The sequence below is a fragment of the Coffea eugenioides genome, chromosome 8 (genome assembly GCF_003713205.1).
Source record: "Coffea eugenioides isolate CCC68of chromosome 8, Ceug_1.0, whole genome shotgun sequence".
NCBI lineage: Eukaryota > Viridiplantae > Streptophyta > Magnoliopsida > Gentianales > Rubiaceae > Coffea > Coffea eugenioides.
Genome location: NC_040042.1, coordinates 35,796,054 through 35,801,659, shown reverse-complemented (window position 1 = coordinate 35,801,659; position 5,606 = coordinate 35,796,054). Strand labels below are relative to the sequence as shown.

General features: G+C 39.2%; 1 pseudogene; it reads right to left on the bottom strand.

The window, feature by feature from the left end:
- Positions 1-349: 349 nt before the first annotated feature.
- LOC113779231 lies at positions 350-2,692 on the bottom strand (annotated as a pseudogene).
- Positions 2,693-5,606: the final 2,914 nt, after the last annotated feature.

Genomic DNA, 5,606 nt, shown 5'->3' with positions numbered 1-5,606 from the left:
GCTCCGCCTCTTTATCAGCGCAAATTACCTTGAGTACTTAAATATTTCTGCTTGAGCTGTGATTGTTGGAAAGCTGGATTTAGCTAGAAATACTAATCAGGCTACCTCAACTGGATTTAGCTGGATATATTAATCAGGCTACCATATTGACTTTTTGGAGTCTGTATCCCCTGTCTCTGCTTTTCTTATTTTGTTTTTGACATTTTGGGGTGATGTACCATTTTGTTGTATTATTTCAACTTTACAATTCATTGGTTGTTTAAAGAGTTTTTGTTCCCAAGGAATTAAAAAGTCTTTGATGGCTCCCAAGGTATTAAAAAGTCTTTGATGTCAACAGCCATCTAGAGCATATTATAGTTCTTCCAACTTGACTTGGCCTTTTTTGAAATATTGCAGGTGCGTTGAGAGGCATTCTTTTTTCTACTGAAAACAAATGTGACCAATATCCCTTGGCATTAAAATTTGACCACTTAGGTAGTTTTCTTGGTCATATACACGCCACATGTGAAGGGATCGAACGTTTCAGTGTTCTAGTTAAAGATTTTACATACAAAACGCACAACAATCTCAATTCTAATCATCTGAAATGATTAGGCCTACAAATTATTGGATTGCACTCATAGCTTAACTGGAATAGCCTCCAGAGGCAAAGCCTTGTGAACTGACAGCCCAAAATTTTCATCCATGTCCAAATCTTCTGGTTTCATTCCCTCTTCAAGTTTCCAGTCAATGTTGTGAATGAAAGCAGCTAGCATCAAATGCACCATTCGATAAGCCAGAGGCAATCCAGGACATATTCTCCTCCCTGCACCAAAGGGGATGAGCTCGAAATGCTGGCCTCTCACATCAATTTCACTGTCTAAAAATCGCTCTGGCTCAAAAATCTCAGGATCTGACCATGTTGCTGGATCTCTACCCGAAGCCCACACGTTGACAAGTACTTGTGTGTTCTTTGGCACTATGTAACCATTGATTTCTACATCATCATTAGCTTTGTGAGGAGCAAGTAATGGTCCTGCGGGGTGTAGCCGAAAAGTTTCTTTGATTACCGCTTGCAAGTAAGGGAGCCTCGAGATATCTGATTCTTGGACTACTTCCTTCTGTCCAATGACTTCCTTGAACTCGGCTCTAGCTTTAGCAATTTTATCAGGGTTGCGTAATAACTCTGCCATTGCCCACTCCACAGTGACTGAAGTAGTTTCTGTTCCTCCCACAAATAGATCCTGGTAGAAACCATAGTAAGACTGAAGTCAAGCCAACAGATTTCCTAATTCCTGCCCATATGATGTGAGATTATCGTGCAAAGTTGAAGATTTCCACTAAAGATTCAATTCTATTCCAACCTATATTTCTGCCCTGCACTTTACTAGTCAAGTACCCTACAAGCCATGTATTAGCAGTCATTCTACATCTAGAGGATATCATTAATTTTCAGCATTTTACCAAATGGTAAATTTTCATGACTATCAATGTCAGGTTGCCATTTAATTTCTTAAGAGAATCAGTCGAGCAAAACTTCCCATCGACTATAATATTAATGCACAGAATCAGCCCCAGGGTCAACGGAAGGACAAGAAATTAATTATACATTGACAAAGTTTTTAGCCATGTAAATTTATAACCAACTAGCTTATAAAGGTGATCAGGTTAACACTTACCAAAAGCAAATGTTTGAGATCATTGCGGCCGAACTCAAACTCATTCTTTATGCTATGATCCAGCAGTGCTTCCAACAGATCATTCTTCTTAGCCTCTGATGTACCTCTGACTTGTAGCCGTTCATTAATGATATCATCAAAAATATCAAACAACTTCTGGAAATAGAACTTGCTGTCCCTCATGATTCCCTGGGGATCAATCATCTGTAGAACTGGAAAGTAATCTGAGAGATTAGGAGCGCCAGCAGTTTTCATCACCCCCCACACAATCTCTTTGAGTTCTTGAGACGAGACAGAGTCATAGTTGGCAAAATCTTTAGAAAATAGAGTCCTGGATATTAAGTTCAGAGAGGTTGTGAAGGCTGCATCACCAACATTCACAGCTTTCCTGCTAACGCTGGACCTATGCAAATAATCGCGTAATTCTTGAAGCTTTTCTTGACGAAAGGCCTTGGCTGGTATCGAGTCTTTGTGTTGCAAAGATATTCTCTTTGGACATCTTGCGCATGTTCCGCCATTGGCTGGAAGGTGGCAGCCAGACCAAAGAGAACTTGTGGTGATCGAGTGCTTGAGCAGCAGTGGGGATTGCTCGGCTTGAAAACATCCGGTCATACTTTTGTAGCACTTCTCTTGCAACAGTTGCAGATGATACAAGTATGGTTGTTTTGCTCCCTAGCTTAAGAGACATCAGAGGTCCATAAGTTCGGGATAATTTGGCAAATGATTGATGGGGCTTTTTACCAAGCTGATGGAGATTACCGATGATTGGAAATGAATAAGGTCCCGGAGGGAGTCTGGCTGCTGATTTCCGGGACCTTGAATTTGAAATGAGCACATAGATGCATACCCAGATGACAAAAGAGATTACAAGGGAAGACACTAAAGTATCCATAAACCTTCTTCCTTCCTTCCCCCTATTGTTTTACCTTCTCGACTTCTAGTATTTTACTCTCTCTGGATACCTCCATCAGCAGGGCAGCATGTTTATATGACTGTAAACTGGGGTAACTGCCCGAGTGGTGATTGGATAAAGAGATTTTGAGTATCCATTTGTGCTGGCTTTATTATTTTAGAGATATTTTGAATATAAAGATCGGATGAGGATGGAAGGCCGGTGCAATATGTGAAGAAACCTGCAGTCCAATTAGGCAACCGACATTTGACAACAAAAAAAAAAAAAAATTAGGCAACCGACAGCACAAATTGAGGCCTTTTTTTCCTAATTTTGGGCTCCACCACTTTCGAAGACCACTGGCAGACTTGACTTGGGTACAATCTAGCCAGGTGGAGAAGATGGGGGATGGAGAGTGTTTTTAAAATCGGATCAAACCGATCAATTCGATCGATTGAACTGTGAATCCACCTTAACTCTGATCCGATCGAATGCTAAATCCGTTAGATAATATGAAGCCGTTAATAACCGATCAAACCTTTTGAACCGATAAAAATCGGACAAACCGTTAACCAACGGTTTTTGAGTTTCCTACAAACCAAACGAAACCTATCATAACCATGACTCAAAGTCGCGGTCGCGGTCCGGACCGTTTCACATCAGTCGCGGTTTCAGCGAAACGCAAATTTTTGAAATATTTAATATTCTAAAAATTATAAAAAATATGATAAATAAAAATAATTAAAAAATTAGTAAAAATAATAAAAATTCAAGTTGACTCGGGATGATTCGGAGTAATTCGGTGTGATTTGGCCGTTTCAACCCTTTACGGTGACATTTCGGTGAGTCAAATATTTCGGAATCGTATCGTCCCGATATCGTATCGGAAGAGTCCGAGACGGTGACGACTCGGCCGAGTCTTTGAACCATGATCATAACCACAAAGCCCCAATGATCAACAGTGGAGCCGTCAGTCTCCTCTCTCTCTCCGTTAGTCCCTTTCTCTTCCTTTGGCTTCAGGACCTTCAAAGATTTTTTTTTTTTCCCATTCTTCGGGTTCAATCTATGATTCCATAACTCCACAAGTTCACGATTTGCAATCTAATCTCGAACCGGCAAGTGGATAAGGTGGTGGAGACTATTTTCTTTTGCCAAAATTGGGATCTTGGTTCATTCAACATTTATTTTTTTCTCCTTATTAAGATTTTAATCTGTTCGTTTTTCATCTTAATGCTAATTAATTTCGATTCATTTTTCTATCTCCTTGTTTTGATGATTTTTTTTTAATTTAAAGTTTAATCTTGATCTCTCCTCTGAGAAATTTTCACCTTCTGGTCTTGACGGCTATCAACATGTTTATTCCTTCTTCTTTTCTTTTCTTTTTTCAATTGAACCAGATAAGGAGAGAAAATCTGATAAAGTCAAGTAGTTGTTAACCCACTAATATCAGAGCTTGTCTTAATATTCGACTAATCTTATACATACTATCATCATTAGATATATGACACATGTACAAATTTTGAATTTAAAATTTAAAATTTACTCATGTATCATCCATCCAATCATAATAGTATATACACTATAACAGTATATATAAAATTTACTCTAATTATAAGCTTCAAATTTTTTAATCAATCAACGTTACATCTTTTATCTTTTCTTAGCTTTAGCATGTTTGTGTAATGGACTTGAACTCATACCACTATACTATAATTTGAACAAGCAGTATTCCATATCATGATGTATATACAGCTCAGTTCTTTTACCAGCATTAGCCCATTGACCATTCGTTAGCCCATTAACTTTTTTAGCATTGGTTTTAAGTGTTTGGTTGTACTTTCCTTTTCTGTTCTTTTTTTTTTCAATTTAAAGTTGCTTGTAATCTTCTATTAGGTTGGTTGATTTTTTATTTTTAAACTGTTGGATGTAATTGGACTTATCGCATGACAGTGAATGGCTTTTCAGGTTTGAACTTTGAATGATGAATTCGGGAAGATGATGATGGAAATGAAGTTAACTGTATTTTAATGGCTTGCGTTGATTCCTGGCCTTGTACCCGAGCCGAGTTGACAAAGATCCTCAAACCTTAAATCCAAGTTGAGGATGATGATAAATATTTGGGCAAATTATCTAATTGGCCCTTTAACTCTTTGTCCAGGTAAAATTAAGCCCCTCATCTATTTTTTGATGAATTTAAGCCCTTGAACCTGTAAAAGTAGGAAACCGTGGCCCTTTTAGCCAGTTTCTCCGGTTTTGCAACCGGAGGACCAATTCACACGAATGCAAGTGTGCTTCTTCAAAGGGCATTTTTGTCCGCATATTCTAAACAAAAAGGGCACAACTCCTCCCTCCTTTCCATTTTTTCGAACCGAACCCAACCCAACTGCTAGTCGAAACTTCACAGCAACAATGGAAGCAACAATGGAGTGGCAAGAGAAAATCTTTCCTACATTTTCCTTACCCATTTTCATCTTCCCTTAAGGATCTTTGCGGAGGGAGAAGAGCAAGAGAGAATCAGCACTGTCAGGTTTGGGTATCATCGAGATTGAAGCAACAAGGAGTGGCAAATCAGGCCGGAAAATCATCGACATTGAAGCAAGAGAGAAGTCTGAAAGGAAAAAAAAAGGGGGGAGAAGGTAAAAGCTTTGTGAAGGGAAGGAAAAAATGCGCAAATATCGCGGCCATCTGCTTCCTACTTGTCGTTGTGGTAAAGTCACGAAGATGATTACTTCTTGGACTGATAGAAATCCAGGAAGAAGGTACGCCGTGTGCTCAAAAGAAGTTGGTGGCTGCGGGTATTGGAATTGGATTGACGAAGAGATGTGCCGTCGTTCTATTGAGCTGATACCAGGCCTTCTAAGGAGGATCAATGCAACAGAAAAGCAAAAAGACGAATTTGAAACTGCAGCCGCGAGATCCGAGGCAAAAGCTGCCAAGTTGAAGGCAAAATTGAGAGAAACAGAGAAGCAGCTGCGGTGGCAAAAATGGTTGAATAAGTTCCTTGTAAGGGTTTTTGTGGTAAGTTGGTTGGTTGCTGTAATAATGGTGCTTACAGA